The 24,191-nt window shown below is 43.3% G+C and overlaps 1 protein-coding gene and 1 long non-coding RNA gene across 4 annotated transcripts in view; both read left to right on the forward strand.

The window, feature by feature from the left end:
* LOC126937987 (uncharacterized) overlaps positions 1-3,887 on the forward strand; it is a 28,355-nt gene extending 24,468 nt beyond the window's left edge. Inside the window, exon 4 of the long non-coding RNA XR_007719918.1 lies at positions 467-3,887. This is a non-coding gene — a long non-coding RNA (uncharacterized LOC126937987). The remainder of the gene's footprint in view (positions 1-466) is intronic.
* Positions 3,888-4,079: 192 nt separating this feature from the next.
* Positions 4,080-24,191, forward strand: part of FANCC (FA complementation group C) — a 214,007-nt gene continuing 193,895 nt past the window's right edge. For all 3 annotated transcript variants that reach the window (XM_050762294.1, XM_050762295.1, XM_050762296.1), the window contains exon 1: positions 4,080-4,284. The gene's annotated coding sequence lies outside the window, so the exon portion shown is untranslated. The remainder of the gene's footprint in view (positions 4,285-24,191) is intronic.

The raw sequence follows: 24,191 nt of genomic DNA on the forward strand, positions 1-24,191 counted from the left end.
TCTTTGCTACTTACATTTTTTTCTTCCCCCCATAACTCCAGTTGGCATGAGGGCTTTAGCTCCTGTTGTATAGAGGTGTTACAGTCTCTCAGTGTTGCAATTCCAAATTCCCCAGCAATAGTTTGATTCGTTCAGCTAGGGTCAGGCTACCATCCCTGGTTCAATTAGCTGTGGCTAGCAATGGAGGCTCTAGTACAAACATGTCCTCCTAGGTGCATTCTTTCAGCAGAGCCTAGGGAGTGAGCATGTCAGGGGTAGAAGGGGCAGATTCCCTGCAGCATTTATAATACATTTCCCTTTTTCCATGAATTTCCATCCCTGCAGCCATCCCTTCCTTGGCCTATTCCCCTTCGGGGTGGCAGATCAAAGCCCTGCACTATTATCTGCTCCATTTCTTAAAGTGTTTCTGGCACAAAAAAAATTCTCATTGTTCTCTTCTCTAATTCAACTGACATTTCCTCAGCAGGAATGTTTTAATGGGAAAGTAATGTGGTGATGAGAGTGTAGAAGCCTCTGGGATCACCTTACCCTGTGCCCTATCTCCAAGTCATCAGCCCGGCCAGGAGCAAGAACACTGTAAGTACGAAGCCACTGTGAATGGAGTTGAAGTCAGGTTCCACCCTCCACTAGAAGAGATGGCTCTGTGCGTGAGTTCCTGTATCTGTGAAAGTAGAGTATTACCACTGTGGATTATGTAAGATCACTGTGAGAATCAAAGGAAATAACCCAGGCTAAGGAGTTAGCCCAGTGCCTGGAACTTCAACATGCATTATTCACAACTGAGGCACAAGAGGCAAATATCAAAGCCATGGACAAGATAGTGTTAAGGGCGTGATGGCACGTGCCTGTAATCCCAGCTACTCGCGAGGCTGAAGCACAAGAATCGCTTGAACCAGGGAGGCGGAGGTTGTGGTGAACTGAGCTGAGATCATGCTACTGCGCTCCAGCCTGGGCCACCGAGTGAGACTCTGTCTCAGAAAAAAAATTTGAAAAAAGAAAGAAAAGATAATGTTAAATGTTGGGGTGCCAAATAAGGACTGGAAACCAGGTGGGTGGTGTCTGAACTAATTCTGGAAGTAGGAGTCTTGGTGCAATGGTTTCCACAACGTGGATTCTAAGACAGTTGATTCTGTTTGTTGAACTTTGAAGGAAGGTTTGATAATGTCAGGAACTTGGCAGCACTCAGCCAATTGTGTTGTTTTCCTCTAGAATATAAAGATTTAATGTAAACAATGTAATAATTTTCACCTAAATAGGCCATTTTTCATTTTTGCTACATGATTTGTGATTGGGTTCTATACTCTGCAACCAAAACTGTTTCAGAATAACACATATGTGGGCCCGGTGACCCACGCCTGTAACTCCAACACTTTGGTGCTGCTGAGGCGGTGACCCACGCCTGTAACTCCAACACTTGGGTGCCGCTGAGGCGGTGACCCACGCCTGTAACTCCAACACTTGGGTGCTGCTGAGGCCGTTGGATTGCTTGAGCGCAGAAGGTCGAGGTTGCAGGGAGCTGTGTTTGCACCAATGCACTTCAGCCTGGGTGAGAGTGAGACCCAGTCTCAAACAAATCAAACCCCATACACACACACACCCACACCCTGGATCACCCATAATCAATTTTATGATTCAATTAAAAAGAGGGTTTGTATTGAAGTATCTGTTTCTCTGGAAACTTTCCGGGCATTTTACAAAGTGAACATCTCATTATTGCTTAAAATATTATTAAGATAGGTCCATGTATATGAATGCCAGGCAAAATGAATCCCTATAAATTTATGTTTGGATCTTTATGCTATGTATGCTTCCCATTTAGGTCTAAATGAGGCCTAAACATGGTGTCATGTCATATACTGCAAAGTTGGATGAGCCTAGCAATTCTTTATTAACCACTGAACTAAAGACAGAAAATTGGGATATGGCAAGACATCAATCATTAACAAACACTAAAAATGATTTTTCAGCAAATATGTAAAAGGATGTGGGTACCAAAATCAATAGTTTCTCTAAAGAAATACATACTTGACTTGCTTTCTTTGCTGGTAAATGCAGAACTTAAACACTAGCTCACTCTCGATTTGTTACCACAGAGGTGACTTTCTCATGGTCAAGGTACCACAATGCGTGCCCCTCAGGCATGTATCTCCCTACCCAGGACTTGCTTTTGATTTATCCACGTCACACTATGCACACATCAGAAACGCATCGACCTCTCTGCTGTAAAACAGAATGAAATCATGTCTTTTGCAGCAACATGGATGGAGCTGGAGGCCATCATCCTAAGTGAACAAACTCAGAAACAGAAAATCAAATACTGCATGTTCTCATAAGTGGGAGCTAAACGATAGATATACATGCACATAAGAATGGGAATAACAAGACACTGGGGACTCCAAAAAGGGAGAGGGTGGGAGGGAGGTGAGGGCTGAAAAATTACCTATTGGGTACAATGTTCAATAGTTGGGTGACAGGTACACCAGAAGCCTAATCCCCAACATTACACAATATACCTATGTAACAAACAAGCACATGTACCCGCCCCGGAATCTAAAATTAAAAAACAATCAAAAAGCACCGACTTCCTTAACTGGCAGGGAATAGTTTCAAGAATGGATTTAAACACCGAATTCCTTAATGCAGTTGCAGATTCTGCCAGTTTTGTCTCAACCTCTGGATCGGTTCCTTTTTGTAACTACCTTTAATTCTTAAAAAGATTGTTGCTACCGCTATGCTACATACTTGTATCACTTACAAATGTATAACCTCTGCAAATTAGTCTCTGAATTGAAAGTATTCATTGGTAAAATGGGTATTTCTTCACCATAGGAATAGTTGGAAGTGTTTAAATACTTGAGAGCTATTTTTATTACAAGCACACATAGCTTTGTGGTGGTGTTTTTTGAGACGGAGTCTCGCTTTGTTGCCCAGGCTGGAGTGCAGTAGTGTGATCTTGGCTTACTGCAACCTTCGATCGCCTCCTGGGTTCAAGCAATTCTCCTGCCTCAGCCTCCTAAGTAGCTGGGAGTACACACTAATTTTTGTATTTTTAGTAGAGACGGTTTTTTGCTATGTTGACCAGGCTGGTCTCAAACTCCTGACCACAGGTGATCCACCTGCCTCGGCCTCCCAAAATGCTGGGATTGGGGGTGTGAGCCACCGCACCCCACCTGTAGTGTTTTTGAACGTATATGTGAAGTTGTAGTTTTTTGGTTTGTTTTGAGACGGAGTCTCCCTCTGTCGCCAGGCTGGAGTGCAGTGGTGCGATCTCAGCTCACTGCAACCTCCGACTCCCGGGTTCACACCATTCTCCTGCCTCAGCCTCCCGAGTAGCTGGGACTACAGGCGCCGCCACCGCGCCCGGCTAATTTTTTGTATTTTTAGTAGAGACGGGGTTTCACCGTGTTGGCCAGGATGGTCTCCATCTCCCGACCTCGTGATCCGCCCGCCTCGGCCTCCCAAAGTGCTGGGATTACAGGCGTGAGCCACCGCGCCCGGCCCAAGCTGTAGTTTTATGATTATGATTTATGGTTATGAGGCATTGATTTAAGGCATTTTAAAGCTTAATTCGTCAGATTCTAGTTGAAAAGAGAATTCACCAAGACAAGCTAATGCCATTGTCATAAACGGGAGTTTGGAGACAATTCTATCAGTATTTGTTTGGGTGGTTTAAGTGCAGCGTTGAACTGACTTGAACCCGACCACACACTGGATAGAACTGACGCGCGGCCGGGGAAATCCTTAACTGAAGATGGCTTTTTTGTGGGTGTCGCTGAGAACGCAGTTAGACAATCTTTAGAGGTTTTACCCCGTTGAGAAAAACTCAACTTTTCTTCCAAAGAAGTAATTTCCGTTTTATCTCCCCTACACTTTGAACAGACCATGGAAGAAGCCAGCGCCCCTTCTACGCGGGCGCTGCCGCGGCTGCTCCCCGCGGGGCCTCCTCGCGAGCCCGGGAACACCCGAGCGGTACCGACTCCGCGCACCCAGCGCCCGCCCCAGCCGGGCCCACTTCCGCCAGCGTCCCGGACGTGCCCGCCCCGCCCCACGGACCCGAGATTCGTCGGAATTTTCCCGCGACGCCGCTCGCCAGGCCCCAGAATGCACCGCTCACACGTGTGCGCGCGCAGCCCCGCTGCCGAGCCACCGCGGGAAAATTCCAAAACCCTCAAAACGAAAAGCCAATCCGAGGCAAAGCCAAATTTTCAAGCCACAGGTCCCGGGCGGTGGCTTCCTTTCCGCCGCTGCCCAAACTGCTGAAGCAGCTCCCGCGAGGACCACCCGGTAAGCGGCAGGCCGCAGGAGGCGGCGAGGGCGGAGGCTTCCCCGGGGGTCTGGCCGACACGTCAGCGGCGGAGCGGGAGGAGGCGGCGAGGGGCGCGGGAAGGCTCGCGAGAGCGGGTGGGCGCGGCGGGCCACGCGGTGGGCGAGAGGGGTTCCCGCCGGCGCAGGCTGAGGCCGGGGCTGAGGCAGAGGCGGGAGGTGGCGGGCGGTGCCAGCCCGAGGGGCGGGGCGGGGCGGGGCGAGCCGGGGCGGGAGCCGGCGCTGGGGTCTCGCGGAGGGAGCCCCCGGGGAGGCGGGAGCCGGGAGTGGCGTTTTGGTGGTTTTTGTTCATTGAGCGCAGGCGGCTATGTCCTCTTCGAAGGACAGGAGCGAAGGTGAATTTCTCCGCCTCGGACCCGTGGCAGCCGTGAAAAGCTCGCCCGTTTGAGCTGGTCGCCCTCGACGGCGGGCCTCGTCCTCCCCGGCCCTCGCACCCCTGCCCCCCAGCCCGAGTCGCCGGGGCGCCGGGAGGGGCGCGGTGTTGCCCTCCCGCCCTCCGCCTTTCCTTCCCGGAGGGAGGCGGGTTCGCGGGGGCCAGTGTCTTCCCTTCGCTCTTTTTGTGGACGCCAGGCCACATCTCCTTCGAAGCCCGTGAGAGATTTTTCAGGTGCTGTTTGTTGGTTGGTTTTGCTCTTTTAAATTTTTTAGGTGGGTGCGTTTGCAACTACGAACCCTCTGTAATCTTACGTGTCCAGCGCAGCGAATGGGGGAAAAGATTTGGAGTTTTATAACATGGGAAATTGGGCACCAGAATCTTCAGGGAAGAGACCAAGGAGTTCTCTAGCAAAGACCTGTATGTGCCTGGACTTTTGTTCTAATCTGAAATTTGGAAAACTCCCGGGCACCTGGTTTTATTCTAACCTGTGCCCCGTTTAATGCATCTAAACTGTGATGTGATTTGACTTAGCATTTATCAAATGAGCAGAGCACTTTCGGGCCACCCAACTTCAGCTCTTTGTGGCTGTCAATCACTGTCAGTGATATGCCCTCAGACAGATCGTTTTCTTCTTACTCCCCTCAAGGGTTGTTACAAGCGATAGAATTCATACCATGTGTTGAGATCATTCATTACATAAGCTTAGATAGAAAACATGTTCATTGCGACTTTATACGTTAAACTTAAATTGATGTTTCAATGTAATGTGCTGTACCAGAGTCACCTGGAAATAAGCACTCATATACATTATTCATACACAAGAAAGGCTGCATCAAAAAAGAATTTGTTTTCCTAGATATATCAGAGGTCTTTTTCACCAGCTCACTACCCCCAGTAAAAGATCCTGCTTCTTGAGAATTGGACTAATTATACTTTGTATATTCTACATTCGAATTTATTTTTGCTTTATCCGGTCATATTTTCTCTTGATTTCTTGAAAAACATTTACCAAGACCTCAGAAAAGACAAGCAGGCTCTATATTGGTATTTTTTGTTCTGTTCTCTAATAAAAAGCATTAACTTGATTGATTGGCTGGATGTGGAGGATGTGTTGCTGCATGTATGTGCAACTGTGCATGTACATTTGAAAATAAATGGTACTTTTAACGAGTTCCATATTTCAGCTAGTAGTTCCAATAACATACGAATTTCGTGTTTATGAAAACCAGCTACAGGGAGACCAGCCTGTCCAGTAGAAAGTTGGATTGATTATCTGGGCCATGGAGAGAGCCAAAGGAAACTCACATGGGTGGTAGTTCCAAGTTGGTAGTGGTAGGGCCTCAAATCAGGCTGGAAATGAGCACCAAATGATTTTAAAAAGTTTTATTTTAGACTGGGATATGTGTGTTCTCTGTCTTGTTTATGGATCTTGAGTGATTGACTTAATGTGAAAGAATACAGACAGGAGAAGTACATTCAATTTTTGCAGTGTTTTAATAAAAATGCAGAAGTGGAGAAGGAAAGACAATTCAGATAACAAGCAGAGCATGGTGGCTCATGCCTGTCATCCCAGCACTTTGGGAGGCTGAGGTGGAAGGATCACTTGATCCCAGGAGTTCGAGTCCAGCTCGAGCAACAGAGAGAGCCCTGTCTCTACAAAATGTTAAGAAATTAGCTGGGCATAGTGAGTGGGGCTGTGGTCTCAGCTAGTCCCAAGGCTGAGGTGGAGGATCACCTGAGTTCAGGAGGTCGAGGACACAGTGAACTGTGATTGCACCACTGCACTCCACCCTGGGCAACAGACTGAGACCGTGTCTGGAAAAAAAAAAATGATAATTCAGATTGGCCACCGAAGTTGGACTGGGGGCTAGCAGGCAATGGTTTTGCCTTCATTTTGAGATTGGCATCTTCTAACTCAAGTTTAATACGGGACTGAGGGCAAGAGGCCTGTATGCCTTTTATATCAGCATCACACTGTCTCGATTATGACAGCTTTATAGTAAGTTTTGAAATTAAAGGTATCCACATGGAAAGAAAAGAAGTAAAACTGTCTTTATTGGCATGATGCCGTATGTAAAAAATCCTCTGTAATTCACAAAAAACTGGAAGTAATCATCAAGTTCAACAACGAAGGTTGTAAGATACAAGATTAATAAATCAAGTGTATGTTTATAAGTTCATATCAAGGTAGTATAAGTTATCTAATGTTTTTCTTCATTTTCAAAATTCTTTTGGCTGTTCAGGGTTCCTTACATTTCCATATAAAGTTTAGTATCAATTTGTCATTTTTTTCAAAAAACCATGCTGTGATAGACTTTGTAGGAATTGCATTTAATTTTGCATAACTATTTGGGGGAGAATTGCCATCTCACCGTGAACATGAAATCTCTTTCCATTTGTTGAGATCTTTAATTTCTCTCAACAATATTTAGTAATTTTCAGTGTACAAATTTTGCCCTTTTGTAAATTAATTTTGAAGTGTTTTTGATGGTGTGAATTGAATTTTTAAAATTTCATTAAAATTTTTTTATCGATAAAGCGAAAGCAAGTGTTTGTTTGTTTGTTTGTTTTGAGACAGAGTCCCTCTGTGTTTGCTCAGGCTGGAGTGCAGTGGCATGATCTCAGCTCACTGTAATCTCCGCCTCTCAGGTTCAAGTGATTCTTTTGCCTCAGCTTCCTGAGTAGCTGGGGCTACAAGCACCTGCTAATTTTTGTATTTTTAGTAGAGGCAGAGTTTCACCGTATTGGCCAGGCTGGTCTCAATCTCCTGACTTCATGATCCTCGTGATCCGCCCGCCTTGGCCTCCCAAAGTGCTGGGATTACAGGTGTGAGTAATCCCAGCACTTTGTAATCTTTGTAACCCAGTAATCTTGCTTTCAGCGCCCGGCCGAAAGCAAGTTTATTAAGAAAGCAAAGGAATAGAGAATGGCTACTCCATAGACAGAGCAGCCGAGCAACCGAATTATTTTTAAAATTTCATTATGGATTGTTGTTAGTATATAAACATGCACTTGATTTATTAATCTTGTATCTTACAACCTTTGTTGTTGAACTTGATGATTACTTCCAGTTTTTTGTGAATTACAGAGGATTTTTTACATACGGCATCATGCCAATAAAGACAGTTTTACTTCTTTTCTTTCCATGTGGATACCTTTAATTTCTTTTTTCCCTGATTAATTTATTTTTTGCCTGGTTTGACCCTCCAGCAGTTTGCTGAATAGACATGGAGTGTATATTATTAACTTATTTCTCATCTTAGGGGGAAAACATTTAATCTTTTACTGTTAGATATGATATTAACTAAGTTTTTCATAAATGCACTTTATCAGCTTGAAGGATTTTCCTTTTATTACTAGACTGTTGAGAATTCTTATGAACAAATGTTAGAAATGTTGCTTTTCTGCATCTATTGAGATGACTGGTTTTATTCCTTTATCAATATGATTTATTAACTGATTTGTGTATTTATACTAACCTTGCATTCTAAATCCCATTTGGTCATGTTATATAACCCTTTTTACATATTGCTGGATTTGGTTTAGTAATATTTTGTTTAGGATTTTTGTATTATGTTCATGAGTAATATTAGTAATATTTTGTCTTGCGATGTCTTTGGCTTTGGTATTATCGTAATACTGGCATCTTATAATGAGTTGGGAGTGTTCCCTCCTCTTTTTTCAGAATTTGTGAAGGATTGGTATTTTTTTCTTTAAATGTTTGATAGAATTCACTCACAAAGTCATCAGTTCATGGATATTTCTTTTTTTTTTTCTTTTTTTTTTGAGACGGAGTCTCGCTCTGTCTCCCAGGCTGGAGTGAGTGGCGCGATCTCGGCTCACTGCAAGCTCCGCCTCCCAGGCACACGCCTTTCTCCTGCCTCAGCCTCCCGAGTAGCTGGGACCACAGGCGCCCCCATCACGCCCGGCTAATTTTTTGTATTTTTAGTGGAGACGGGGTTTCACCGTGTTAGCCAGGATGGTCTCGATCTCCTGACCTCGTGATCCGCCCGCCCCGGCCTCCCAAAGTGCTGGGATTACAGGCTTGAGCCACCGCGCCCGGCCGTGGATATTTCTTTATTGTGAAATTTAAAATTACAAATTCAGTTTCTCCAGTGCACGCGTGCATGTGACTTCTCCAGTGCAGGTTGTCGTACACGCGCGTGGCCGTGACTCCTCCAGAGCGAGCTTGTGCACGTGCGCGCGCGCCTTCTCCAACGCCAGCTCCCACGCACTTTCTCCAGCACTGGTTCCCAGGTACACACGTGACGCTTCTCCAGTGCTGAGCTCCCGGAGTGTGTGCGGGCTTTTAATTAAGCGCCCACTCCTGGTGAGTGTGCTTTGCCAGCGCTACCTCCCTGGGGTGTGCCGCTTCCCCAGCGCTGGCTGCCGGGCTTGGGTGCCGCCCCAGCGCCTGTTCCCAGGCGTGTGCACATCTCCGGCGCTGGGTCCTTGGCATAGGTGCTTCTGCAGCGCCGGCTTCTGTGGTGTGCATCTTCCCCAGTGCAGGCTCTTGTAGTGCGCTGTGATCAGCCGCACCCAGTGGTCAGCTGTGTGCCCCAGCATCCCCTTCAAGCAATTTTGTAACTGAGTCTCTGTGGGACAGCTCCCTGTGAACACCTTTTCCTGGCGCCCTAGAGGATGGATTTCTGGCAGGTTACCAAAGGTGGTTTTCTAGCAAGTTGTGCTGGTGCAGCACCCACAGAGACCTCTCTCCTATTCAGTGAGCCATGGCTGTGCTCCCTCCAAAAAGTTCTTGGTCCCCTTTCTGGGAAGAAACGGGTATTTTTCCTTAGGGCACCCGCCTCAGCCCTAGGGGCAGTGGCTTCTTATATCTGCTATTCCTCTGTTTTGTAGAATTCTGTTTACTTCTGACTAGCCAACACCTTGTTACTCCAGTCCTGTTACAGTGAATAGTTCTTGACTGGACATGGTGACTTATGCCTGTAATCCCAGCACTTTGGCAGGCCGTAGGACTTGGGAGGATTACTTGAGACTGAGAGTTTGAGACAAACCTGAGCAACATAGCAAAATCCCTGTTGTACAGAAAACACAAAATTATCTGGGAATGGTGGTGTGTGCGTGCGTGCCTGTAGTTCCACCTACTACGGAGGCTGATGTGGGAGGATCGTTGAGCCCAGGGGGTCGAGGCTGCTTGGAGCCATGATTATATCATTGCGTTCCAGCCTAAGCGAGAGTGAGATCCTCTCTCTAAAAAGAAAAAAATGACAACAGCAGCAATAACTCTTTATAGTTGACTTTCTTTATTCAAATTATTATGCGGTTTCTTTTTACTGACTGGACCCAGACTGATTTATCACCTTTGCTCTGACATTCCTCAATAAATCACGAGTGGTGAGAGTATTTAGTCTTTTCATTTTCTTGAATTGTGAAAGTTAATCCTAAGGTTACTCCCACTTCCACGTGGCAAAAGACACGTTTGGGTGAGAGCGTGTCAGGCTTTTATGAAGTGATGAAACTGCCTTTCCATGCCTTTGCAAATTAGAAACAGATTATCATGGAAAGTGGGGTCAGGGATTAGGAGGGGAGAAGAGGACAGGTTAGAACTGTGGTTGGCCTTATGGCATCCAGTGGAAGGTTCCCAGATGACCTGACTAGATGTGACTATACTTCTCATTATCTTTCACCCCTGTTTTTCTTTTTTCAGATTTCTGGGGCTTGTGTTTTCATTTTCCTCTAGAGCCCCAATGACGCTTTTGTAATTCAGAAACATTTTATGTATAATATAAACATTTTATGTACATTTAGCTATTTTAGTGGAATCTGAGATCTGTTACTCTGGTGACTACCCATAAGACAGTTTGAGGCTGCAGTTTTTCTCACACACACACACACACACACACACACACACACACACAGATTCAGAGGCGACTTTATTTAAACAGTATGAATTTGGCTGGGTGCAGTGCTGTGCACCTGTAGTTCCAACTATTTGGGAGGCTGAGGCTAGAAGATTGTGAGTTCAAGTCTATCCTGGGCAAAATTGTGAGACCCTATCTCTGGGGAAAAAAAAAAGGTGGTGGGGGGGGCTATGACTTTGTCTGCGATTCCTTCTTTACCTGGGTCCATTCAAAGGTATGGACTTGCCAGCCACTTTTGTTTCTTTTGTAAGATTTTAGAGGTGCCATTTACCTTAGTGACTTCCAACACCCTCCTATGGGGCTGGTTCCTTTTTGTTGTCATTTTGTTTTTGTTGGTTGTTGTTGTTTATTTGAAGCAATCACATTATAAGGCCTCGTACTTAGCCTAATCCTATTTTTGTAATTATGCTTGTACATTCAATTGCAGTACTCAATAGATTTCCTTGTTAACTCCTGATTTTTTTTTTTTTTTTTTTTTTTTTTTGAGACAGAGTCTTGCTCTGTCTCCCAGGCTGGAGTGCAGTGGCACGATCTCAGCTCACTGCAAGCTCCGCCTCCTGGGTTCACGCCATTCTCCTGCCTCAGCCTCCTGAGTAGCTGGGACTACAGGCACCTGCCACCACGCCCAGCTAATTTTTTTTATTTTTAGTAGAGATGGGATTTCACCGTGTTAGCCGGGATGGTCTCGATCTCCTGACCTCGTGATCCGCCTGCCTCGGCCTCCCAAAGTGCTGGGATTACAGGCATGAGCCACCACGCCTGGCCAACTCCTTATTTATTGATGACCATTTGTGGTTATGCATAATGACTTTTCCTCTGTCCTTGTGCACTGCAGTTCATATTATTGCCTTACGTATATATGCCTGTTTCCACAACTCTTAACCAACTTCTTTAGTGTATATTCTTTTTTATTATATAACTGCATTGATGTATGTTGAGTGCCAGCATCCTTTTCTCCCTTCTCTGTCATAACATACCCTAGATTTTAGTAGTCACGATTGTATGGGCTCTGGGGAGCACTGATCCTACCTCTAGCTCCTGGGGGTTTAGTAGTCCCGACTGTGTGGGCTCTGGGGAACACTGATCCTACCTCTAGCTCCTGGGGGTTTAGTAGTCCCGATTGTGTGGGCTCTGGGGAACATTGATCCTACCTCTAGCTCCTGGCGGTGGACTTTGATGGGTTTAAGGAGTCTGTTTTGTTGATTTGTCACAGTCATGGGTTAGAGTTGGGCATAAGCTCAAGCAAGTCTAGTCTGAATATATCTGAGGTCCGTCTCTTACTTGGAATGCTGGAACAGAAGTATGTACTCTGTTTTTGGGTGGTATGGATGTGATGTGACTTCTGTAATGGCTAAAGCTGTTTTGCTATCATGAGGGAAGCAGGATGGAGAGATAGATCAATAGTGAAGTCTGCTCTGTTTTTGGACTTGCCAGTTTCTTGAACCAACAAATTCCCCCCCCCTTTTTTTTCTCTTTTGAGACAGGGTCTTGCCCTGTCAACCAGGAGTGCGGTGGCATGATCATAGCTCACTGCAGCCTCAAACTCCTGGGCTCCAGCAATCATCCCACCTCAGCCACCTGAGTAACTAGGACTACAGGTGTGCACCACAGTGTCTGGCTAATTAATTATTATTATTATTGTAGACACAGGGTCATGCTATGTTGCCCAGGCTGGTCTTGAACTCCTGGCCTCAAGCTGTCCTCCTGCTTGGGCCTCCCAAAGTGCTGTGATGAGAGGTGTGAGCCACCATGCCTGGCCTCCTGTTATTGTTTTAGCTGGTTTTGCTTGGTGCAGCAGGGACATTTAATGCTTACTAAATATTTATATCTTCCCTCACATTTCCAAGTTCATTTGCAGCTAGGTAGGACATTGTGATTGTTCTAGCCAATAGGTTTTAAGCAGGTTGTTTCCAGGTAGAAGCATTTAGTAGCAGATTCCTGACCTAGCTGTCTCTCCTTTTTGCGGTGGTGATTATAGAGGCTAGGTGTTGAGATGTCTGAGCACCTGTCATGCTGGATCCATGAGTGACTGTGGAGTAGAACACCAGCCCCACCCCACAAACACGTATGTCCCACATAACGTATTGGACATACAGTATGAGAAAAAAGTTACTACATCGTAGCTTAGCTTATCTTGATGAATAGAGTTGGGTTTTCAATTACTAGAAACCAAAGGCATCCTAGGTGATATAGTATAATTTTGTAATTCTTAGTGTGTATTTGGTAATTTACAATATATGCAGATTATACATTGTAATTGATTGGTAAGACACTTGTCTGAAGGAATCAGTTATATTTAGCCCTAGCTTTCTGAATTTGGTGTACCCAAACATGACCTTGTCCAACATGGATTGTAATGATTCCTTCACCTATCTACCGCTACATAGCAAAGGTTATAATAAAACACTATATAAAACATAGATTTGTACAAATGATATCGAATTGCTGCTTTTGCTTGAAGCTGTTAGCTAGGAATTTCTAATCATAGGCCGTAAGAGTGAGTAACCCTGTATTAGTGGTGTAACAGCATGCATTTTGTTTATGAAGTAGTATTTTCTGCAGTATTTGGCACCCAAAAGAATATCTTCTGTTTCTGATTCTGACTAGTACCATTCGACTTTTTAGTCATTATGCTAAAAAATTGTCAAAGCTACTGAAAGTTTTACTTGATGATAAGTATTTTGATTAGTGGTGACTTTTTGAAACTATGCAGCCAGTTTTAGGAGTAACATGCAAATATTTTTATATGAAATGGTATAATATGATTGATTTTATTCTATCTTAAAATCAGTTTTATTATAGTCTGAAGTTGTAAGGAAGAAAAGTGCAATACAAGTGTCTTTTTCTTTGTTAGAGATGCATCTCACTGTGTCCCCCAGGCTGGAGTGCAGTAGTGCAATCATAACTCCTTGCAGTCTTGACCTCCTGGGCTCAAGTGATCCTCCCACCTGAGCCTCCCGAGTAGCTGGGACTACAGGCATGAGGCAGGCACTGTGCCTGCCATTAAAAATATCTCGAATTTTGGTAGTGACATTCCTTTGAAGGTATTAAAAGCTAGAAATTAGTTTCATTATATCAGAGTTTCCGGTATCTTTATTTAGTTCTACACGTGTGTGCTGTACTCATCTAATGTTTGCCTAAAATTGTACTAAGTCTTTTTGGTTTTAAAATAATTTAAGTCTAGGCCGGATGTGGTGGCTCATGCCTATAATCGCAGCACTTCGGGAGGCTGAGGCAGGTGGATCAATTGAGTCCAGGTGATCAAGGATGCAGGTCAGCTGGGCAAGGTGGCTCCTGCCTGTAATCCCAGGACTTTGGGAGGCCAAAGTGGGTGGATCACTTGAGGTGAGGAGTTAGACACCAGTCTGGCCAACATGGTGAAACCTGTCTCTAATAAAAATACAAAAATAATTAGCCTGTTATGGTGGTGCGTGCCTATAATCCCAGCTACTTGAGAGGCAGAGGTATGAGAATCGCTTGAACTCGGGAGGCAGAGGTTGCAGTGAGCTGAGATTGGGCCATTGTGCACGTGCACACACACACACGAGCAGTTGTTTCATTTAAAAATAAAACAACTAAGTTTTAAAATTTAAAGCCAAAGTTGTTTAATTTAAAAATAATTTGAGTTTTTAAGAAATTATCTATTTTTGAGGCAAAATGGTGAAAATAGGACAAGTGTTTGAAAATATTCTGGTACTTGGTCAGAACCACTTTAGGCTATGTTGTTTTGTGGCCAAAGTGGCTATGACGAAATGACTATGTATTATTTTAAAAATATTGTTACTGAGGTATTACTGATGAACATGAATGGATTAATATTGTTATCATGGGAGTGGTTTGTTATAAAAGCGAGTTTGGCCCTCTGGTGCTCTGTCACTGTGTGATGCCTTCCATTGTGATATGACCCCTCAGTCTTAGACTTCCCAGCCTCCAGAACTGGGAACTGGTACGTTTCTGTTATTTGTAAATCACTGAGTCTCACCTATTCTCCTATGGCAGCACAAAACAGACTGAGACAGGCAGTCCGGCAACTCCAAGTCTGAGTTCCCTTCCAGCGGCAACTGGCAGGAGTGAAATCCTGACTGTCTTCTTTGCAGTCAAATGCTCTACCACTGAGCTATACCCCCGGCTGTCTTCTTCGGACAGTGCTGTTTTTGAGTTGCCACAAGCCTGTCTAATTGCTTAGTCATTTAACTTATCTGTTGTGGACATTCGAATTTATGACCTTTGTCTAAAGTAATTTACTAAGTTTTGAATAATTTTGAAATGCATTCAGTTGTTAAACTAACACTTAGAAAAAAGTGGACAGATCAGAACAAATTTGTCATACTTGGGAAATTACTGCACTAATCAGGGTTCTCTGGGGGACTTCTAAGTTTCATATCTGTAGAAAAGATTATTATTATTCTGGAGCAGTAAGATACTATATACCCTTTATAAATCAGAGCTTTTTGTTCTGTTGATTTTGGTTTTATAAGCATTTTTTTTAAACTACTTCTTTTGGTTTCTTAATTTATTTCTAACATTACTTTGGGTAATGGCCCTATTAAAAGTGCTTTGTACTTTCCAAAGTATTTTTGTGTAGATTATATGGGATTCTCACAATAACCATATGTGCTAAGGTAAGATAGGCATTTTAAAAAAAGAAAAATAGGGCTGAGCACCTGTAATCCCAGCACTTTGGGAGGCAGAGCTGGGCGGATCACTTGAGCCCACAAGTTCAAGACGAGCCTGGGTAACATGGCGAAAGCTTGTCTCTACACAAAATACAAAAATTATCCGGGCGTGGTGACGTGCAGCTGCAGACCTAGCTGCTTGGGGGGCTGAAGTGGGAGGATCACTTGAGCCTGGGAGGTTGAGGGTGCAGTGAGCTGTGATCATACCACTGCACTCCAGCCTGGGTGACAGAGGGAAACCCTGCGTCTAAAAAAATAAATAAAATAAAAATTAGAAAAGAAAAATAGAATGAAGCTTTTTCAAAAAAAATTACTTTGGCTCATAATTCAGGAATTCCCCAGAGATCACCCAGAGGAGGATGGCTGCTGATGAGCTTCTTGGGTTAATCGTGTGTGCAGCTTTTAAATGTGTCTTCATTGTTATGAGATGATAACCTTTTCAGTCATCAAAAGAGCCGGGTATTTCTGGTTACCCAAACCCAACTGATTTTAGCAGAAAACATTTGCCTTAAATAATACCTTCTCTTTGGAGTGTTCACAGAGAAGGAAACTGAGTTTAACGGCAAGGCTGGTGACTGTAACCCAGGGAAACTAACTCCTGCCTGGTGCTCTTTTGGTTGCACCAATAGTTCGATGTCCAAGGGTGGCTGAAGCTTCCTATTGAAGCATTCTTATGCAAGTCTCTCTTCGGCTTTCGGTTGCGTCTTTCTACTGTGTAAATAGGGGCATTAGGAGCAATGTAATCTCTGAATACTGCCCAGCCAGTTTCTGCTTGGTAACGTGCCCTGAAACCCTCAGTGAATGCCGGCAAGCAAATCAGATCCACAGTGTGTTTGATATGCATGTCTTTTCCCCAAACAAAATTCAAATTTCACAAACACAAGCTGAGTCATTTTCCAAATGTTTGTATATGAATGGAAGTTTTTGTCCTGTTCTTCTGTAACCAATACCGTAAAACTTCTGAGGGTCCTTGATGCATTTATGGTACAATGTTAATCCAAAACAAAACTTTATTCTGACTAAACATGTAGCTATAGAGAGATACCAAACTCATTTTTGTTGATCAGTACAACATGTTTGTGCCAACCAGATCTAAAAAATGTGTAAAGGAGTGCCATGCTGTCAAGACCTTATTACAGTTGTAAACACCAGTGCAGCTGTTACAAATCTAGCAAAACCTCAGGTTAAACAATTTCAAATTTACTGAAGATGACATTCCAGACCCAGTTTTCATAACATAAACACTCTAAGACATGCCTTTGAGATGAGTGGGATTGTCATTAATATTAATGCCACCGAATTCAAGGCTGAGAAGTCATTTCTTTGCGGGCTTTATTTTCACTCCTAATTTTGGAATAAAATATACTTTTAGCTGATGTATGGCGTGTATTTTCACAGCCTGAAAACATTTGATCCTGTTGCCTTTGAATTGTAGGAATGCAGAAATACAATATAAGTCTTTTAGTGTTTATGGTCATTTAACTTAAATGAGTTTGTTAGAATTAAAGTTGGGAAAAATTAACTGTTAATGGAATCCAATTGCATTGTTCAATTAAAAAATAAAAGGATGCTAAAAATAGTTGCTGTTTTAAGGATTGTATTAGTGTGACATTTTAGAATGCTGCAGTTAAGGAAATAATTTTATTCTAAAGTGATTCGAAGCACATTTTTTGTGGTCTGGTCTTTCATCTAGACAAGCTAGGACAAGCATTCAAAACCTGTACGAGTCTTAATCTGTTTTTTTTCTTCTTCGTTTCCACTTAGTGGGACATCTGGTGAGGTATCATTTTGGCCATATAGTCATTTCTAAAGTTACTTTCTCTGCTCTGATTTCCAATTAAGTCTTATATGATGTTTGTCAAATTTAAGAGTATGCAGGGGTCCACTGGAAGCGCTGGGTAACTGGGCTTTGGCCTGATTCTTGTGCATGGCTGTACATGTGGGGTGGTTTTGTTTTGTTTGCTTGTTTATTGGTAATTGCGTTAAAATATCCCATTTGCCTTTACTGAATTTTTTTTTGTTGGATTTTTGGGGAGGCCTCTAAATTGGATAATAGAGCAATTAAGTGACTGTTTGTAAGCTATCCTCAGTGCTCTATTAAAGAGAGAGAGCATTTATCAAAAGACAGTTGAATTTCTCTTGTTTAAACTTGCTTTTGAAATTTTGTTAGTTTTCTAGTAAGGAGAATTGAAGCCAACCATTGTCAAGTACCATATTGTAATCTAAAGTTGGTAACTGTGGAAGCACATAGTTGATATGGTGATACCTTTTTCAGAGGAACTTTGGCTGTTCCCATCAGCATAAAGGACACAACAGACTGCATCTTTTGCCTTCACCTCTGCCTTATTTCTTCTGTTTTCCATTTTTTTTTTTTTGAGATGGAGTCTTGCTCTGTTGCCCAGGCTGGAGTACAGTGGCATGATCTTGGCTCACTGCAACCTCCGCCTTCCAGGTTCAAGTGAGTCTCGTGCCTCAGCCTCCCAAGTAGCTGGGATTACAGGTGCACGCCACCACGCTCACCTTTTTTTTTTTTTTCATTGTTCGTAGAGACAGGGTTTCCCCATGTTGCCCAAGCTAGTCTTGAACTCCTGGGCTCAAATGATCTCCTGCCTCAACCTCCCAAAGTACTGGGATTACAGGCTGAGCCACCACTCCTGGCCCCCTTTTTAAAAGAAAAATTAAAGAGGTTGTAGAGGTTTCTTTGAATTCTTTTGGCGTTTTAAAAATGTTACATTTTGAGAAGAAAACTGGGCAGACACAAAGAACCCCCTCCCTTTCCTGTTTAAAAGCTTTTTTGCAGTCGCCCTGGAATTTCCCTTCACTGTCATTCATCCTTCTATCCTTTCCTGATATTGGGTCTTCTGTTTACTGTATTTTCTTTCTTGGTTTTCTCCCTCCTCTTGGTGTGGAGCAGATGGTTTAGTATCTTCCTAAAGCAGAATGTATGGGAGGTGAATTATTTCTAGTCGCTGCCTGTTGAATGTGAAGTTATTCTAGTCACATTTGATTGATAGTTTGTCTAGATATAGAATTCCAGATTGAAAATCATTTTCCTTTGGAATTGTGAGGCACTGTTTAATTTCCTTCTACCCTCCTGTGTTTTTACAGTTTCTTGATGATGTGCCTGGTGTGGATCTCTCCTCATCCGTTTTCTTGGGCACTTGGTCAGCCCTTTCAATCTGGAAACTCCCGTCTTTTTGTTCTGAGAAAATTTTTATTGATTATATCTTCCCTTCCATATTGGAACTCATTAAAAGAAAGCTAGTTAAGGAAGAGTAAAGGGTTGTGTTATGGGCTGAATTGTGTCCACCCCTCCCCCGTTCATAAGTTGAAGCTGAAGCTGTGTCCCCCAATGGGACTGTATTTGGAGATAGGGCCTTTGGGGAGGGATTGAGGCTAAACTAAGTCATATGGGTGGGGTCCTAATCCGATAGGATTGGTGGCCTTCTAAGAAGAAGTAGACAGAGATCTCTCCCAACATGAGCACAAAGAAGAGGTCGTGTGAGGACACAGGTAGTTGCTACATACAAGTCAGGAAGAGGGCTCTCACCGGGACCTAATAGGCCAGGACCTTGATCATGGACTTTTCAGCCTCCAAAATTGTGAGAAAATACATTTCTGTTATTTAAGCCACCACGTATGTGATATTTTGTTATGGCAGCCTAAGCTGACTAAGACAGGTTGAGGTCAAGCTAGCACCACAGCTTCATCAAGGTGAACTGCATGCATTACAGGAGAATATTAACATGGTGCTGGCGTGCGTGTGTGTTTTCCTTTTGGACTGTTTGCTTAGCTCACTCATCTGCATATCACCCTTTGTGAGTTAGCACAAGTTATTAACCCAGGGTTCTAGATCTGTGCTGACCAATGCTATAGTCAGTAGGTACATTTGATTATTTAAATTCACATTAATTAAAATTAAATAAAATTCAAAATTCGCTTCCTCAGGTGCATTAGCCATATTGCACGTGTTCAGAAGCCACATGTAGCTAGCTGGTGCCTACAGTATTGGATGGACAGATAGAGCCAGAACCTTTCCATCCTTGCAGAAATTCTGGCTCTACAACCCTGTTCTGGATACTTGCCTTACACCTCTCCCTCTCCCTCTCTCTCTCTCTCTCTCTTTTTTTTTTAATGCAGTGGGTCTGAACTTTTTCAGGTTCAAGACATATTTAGGAATACTAGAATTTGTAGTGGACATCTTCAAGGTTTTAAAACTACACTAAGAAGTAAACAACCATTATAATGTGAACTCTGCCAAAGTGTCATATGCATACTGAGTCTATAACTGCGTCTGCAGTGATCATGCTATTCATCTGGCCGTGCTTCTGCAGTATGGCCCTCAGAAGAGCTGTTTTCTACCCCTACTGGGCTTTCTGATGTGTTTGTAGGACAGAGAATGGCAGGAAGCAGGCCTTCATGTGTGAGCTGGGCTGCTCTGGTTTGCTGTGCTGAATGTTGCTGTGCTCTCTCCCAGAAGAGGTGGGCACAGGTGCTTTAGACGGAGCTGTCAGAACCCCACTGCTCTGCTGAGCACTGGTGAGTCTGAGGATTCACAGGCTGAAGGCAGGTCACTGAACGCAGCCTACATTCTGGAATTTCTCGAAACAGATTATTTCCTCAGATGACAGAAAGTATAATTTTGGTCAGAAGGGTCACTGATCTCCCTGGAACCTACCCCACCAGGCTGTGTCATCGTAGGTGGGAGCCGTTCTCAAGAATCCTCAAAACAGCCCTTTGAGATAGGTTCTGTTTCACTCCCAAAGAGAAGGGAAGTTGGCACTCAGAAATTTCACATCATTTGCCCTGGCTCACTGAATGAACTAGTGAATAGTGATGCCGGGTTCAGACCTTTCCATTTTTCTTTAAAACTCGTGTTTTTTCCTACCAGAATGAAACTAGGCTTGGCCAGTGGCCCCTTCTCTCCACTTCGTGGGGGCAGCTCTCCTAAAGCTGGGCTCTGCATTCACGGCATTGTTTGCAAATTCATTAAATTAAACACGTTTAATTCAGGGTAAAAACGGAATGATTTGGAAGACCTTTTTTCTTTTATTTTAAGGACTGTTGTTATTTTTATTTCAATTAAATTGGAAAACAGGGAAAAAGTACAACAGCAAATCCCAGGCAGGGCGTGGCAACTCACGCCTGTAATCCCAGAACTTTGGATCACTTGAGTCCAGGAGTTTGAGACCAGCCTGGGCAACGTAGTGAGACGTCAGCTCTAGAAAAAAGTTAAAGAATTAGCTGGGCATGGTGCATGCCTGTAGTTCCAGCTACTAGGGAGGCTGAGGTGGGAGGATCGCTTGGAGGAGGTCGAGGCTGCAGTGAGCCTCTGTCAGTCGTGCCACTGCACTCCAGCCTGGGCGAGAGAACAAGACCTTGTCTAAAAAAAACCCAGAACCAAAAAAACGAAAAACCCCAACAAATCCCTCATAGCACCAGCACTTATTTTTGAAGACTTCCTGTCCTTACACGTATAAATGCTTTGTACAAAAATGTTATATTATAAATATTTTTCTGCAACTTCCTTATTTGATTTAAGAATTTACGGTGAAAATCTGAGTCAGTCAGGAATATTCTGTGTGCACTGTTAACTCCTGTTACTTTAACAATTTTGTGTGTGTGTGTGTGTGTTTTGATGGTTATTGTTATACTGACTTTAGCCACTTTTCATCATTCTAGCCTTTAGGTCTGTTTTTTCTTTGTGTGGTCTTAACCGAGAAATAATTGCAAGCAAGGAACAAAGTCTTAAATTTGGTGGCACTCACCACCAAATAATTCCAGATGTTTGCCTTCCCTTTATATAGAAAGAGCCCACTCTGATGCTGTATTTGGTCTTCTCGTCCTCCCCTGTCTTATTTCTCTTTCATTGCATTTGATTTTAACCTCAGTACCAGACTTATTTTGTGAAGCCCTTGGCCTGCTGCAGAGATGTCTTTGCCACTGGCTCTCTCCAACCCCCAGTCGCTGATGTGTCTCTTGGCAGTGAGTGTAAATGATGGTGGTCCTCTCATTCTGACGTGGGAGCACCCCAAGTCAGCAGTAATATTTGGTGTAACAAGTACCAGGGTGGGATAACCACATATCCCTGGACTGGGATTTTAAAATTGTCAGTTGTCCTGTCATTTGTGGTTTAGGGATCAACTTGAGCAAGAGAAACCCCGTCTCTACTAAAAATACAAAAAAAAAAAAAAAAAAAAAAAAATTAGCTGGGTGTGGTTGCAGTCGCCTGTAATCCCAGATACTCAGGAGGCTGAGGCAAGAGAATTGCTTGAACCCAGGAATCGGAGCTTGCATTGAGCCGAGATCATGCCATTGCACTCCAGCCTGGGCAACAGAGCCAGACTCTGTCTCAAAACAAAAAGACATTGTATTTATTTCCTACAGACTTCTTTTACTTGGTTATCACCTGACATTGCCTCATCAGGTATTTTATTAGGCATTTTATTCCTTTTTATTATTTTTGGCTTAAATTTTCCTTTTAGACTTTTACTTTGATCATTCTTTCTTATTTTCTCCTCCCTATTTAGGATTCCTCAGACTTCCTCCCTTTTCTTAATCTTATCCTTACCAGATTTCCCTTCTGCTTAAATTTCATGATCCCAGTTTTTCAGTGGATAGGGATAGAAGGCTGAGGTGAGGAAGGTAGGGGTAAGTATGCTACTTGCTGATTTTTAAATATGAAACAAGATATTAAGGAACTTATTTCCTTTTGATTCCCTATATTGAGGAGACCACAGAATTGGCTGGCCACTAATATCAAGTGGCTTTTGTGTGCAGACCCTTACAAAGAAATGACTGATAAAGTCCCTACTTCTGGAAATTCATGATATATTGTGGGAGAAAGGACCAGCTCATGAAGACAGTGCCAGAAAAGTATACCAACAAAGGTAAACTGAGTTGATAGTAAAAAGTGTGACATCCATGACACATCCATTGCCAGTGAATGATGGATAGACATGGACAGACTTTGAGGAGATGAGTTTTGAGTGTACAGAGATACCATTGTGTGTGTGTGTGTGCACGTTTGAGACAGGGTCTCACTCTGTCTCCCTGGCTGGAGTGCAGTGACACGGACATGGCCCACTATGGCCTCAACCTCCCAGGCTCAAACAATTCTCCCACCTCAGCCTCCCGTGTAGCTGGAACCACAGGCATACGCCATCATGCCTGGCTAATTTTTTGATGTTTTTTAGAGCTGAGGTCTCACTATATTGCCCAGGCTGGTCTCGAACTCCTGGACTCAAGCGATCCTCCTTCCTCAGCCTCCCAAAGTGCTGGGATTCCGGGTGTGAGCACTGCAGGGCCACAGAGATACAGTGTATTTGTGATACCGTTAGTAATTTTTATTTGACAGAGGGTTAAGTATTGACTGAGGGATAAAACCTATTCTGGGGCTCAGAAAATAAGGTTTTGCTCCAAGAAGGCAATTAGATGTGGATAACAGTTTCAGTACTGAATTGGGAACCTTTTTACTAAAATGTAGTCTACATGTGGGGGTCTAGCAATAGAGTCATTGTTAGTGAAGAACTGTATATATTTGTGACATACAGAGGAACCACATGCAATTTCTTAGTATGTTCTTTATCTTTGGGGAAATCCTAGACAAAACTGGAAAAATTTCAAGTTTTATTGTTACTCATTACAAATCATAGGGATTTTGATATTGTACAGTTAAAAGTTCAGTAGATTTTGGAAACTAGTTATTAATTGACCTCAGTTCTGCACATTTTTGTTGCTTTGCAAGAGTACCCTTAAGGCTCAAATAAAGTTAAAAGTAGGGTAAATGGCATGTTAGACTGAAACTGTATTTTTTGTCTGTCAGCACTTAAATAGAAAAACAAACTAGCTTAAGAACATGACTGCAATTTAGAATCTTAAAACCACATATACCATAGTATTTTTAAAGCCTGCAACCAAAAGGTAGAATCATTGTGTTTTATGGCACTTTGAAATTCTCTCTGATGTTACTGTACGTCTGTGCTGTCCTGATACGACTTTTGGATTGCGTTTGTGGTACAAGAATGATTTCTTGTATTTGTATATTGCTTGGCTGCACAGATGGTGTCTGCTTCAAATATACTAAATAAAATGAGAACAATGATTTTGCCAGTTTGTTTTGACTGCTTTTATTTATTTTGGATGGCTATAGTCTTTGTGAAGATGGCAGACTAAACCTAGAAGTGACAGCTAAGAACAGAATGGGTGGGCTACAGTCTGCTGATTTATCTCAGCAGAACTCATGCCACTTCTCCCTGGGTACACGACGTTTTCTTCAGTTGAATGTCCACAGGCCAACTGAGCCACCCTTCACTCCCATATCCCTGTTGTCCTTGGCCCAGTCCTTTTCTCCTCCTCCCTGGGTTATCTCATCCATTTCTATGGCTTTAGCTACTGTCTCTCCGTTGATGTTTCTACATCTATGTCTTCAGCTCAGGCCTGTTTCCTAACCTCTTCCTCACACACCCACTGCCTATTGGACCTCTTCTTTTAGATGCCCCAGGTCTCTTGTACTCACCATGCCCTAAGCTGAGCCTATCCTTTTATCCAAGTATGTTCCTCCTCCTCTGTTACCCCTTTCAGTGTACGTGGCGTAACACATCTGGTTCTCTAATCAGAAACATGAGCAACGTCCTTACCTCCTCTCTATTCCTTTTCTTACTGTGTTCGATCGAAACACTAAATACAGTGTGTTCTCCCTGGTAAGCGTCTCTTATCTGGGTGCTTTTCTCTGTTCCTTCCTGCGACTAGACTAGGCCTCAGTTACTGTAAGATGGTTTTCCGTCTTATAGTATGGTCTTGTCTCTCCTGGCGGTCCATTTTCTGTACTGCTTGTGTGATTTTTCTGAAACACAAATCTGATTATATCACTTTCATGCTAAAAATCCTCCAATGGCTTCCTATTGCTCTTAGAATAAAGTCCAGAGTCTTTAC

Source organism: Macaca thibetana, chromosome 15 (assembly GCF_024542745.1).
Source record: "Macaca thibetana thibetana isolate TM-01 chromosome 15, ASM2454274v1, whole genome shotgun sequence".
In the NCBI taxonomy this organism is placed as follows: Eukaryota; Metazoa; Chordata; class Mammalia; order Primates; family Cercopithecidae; genus Macaca; species Macaca thibetana.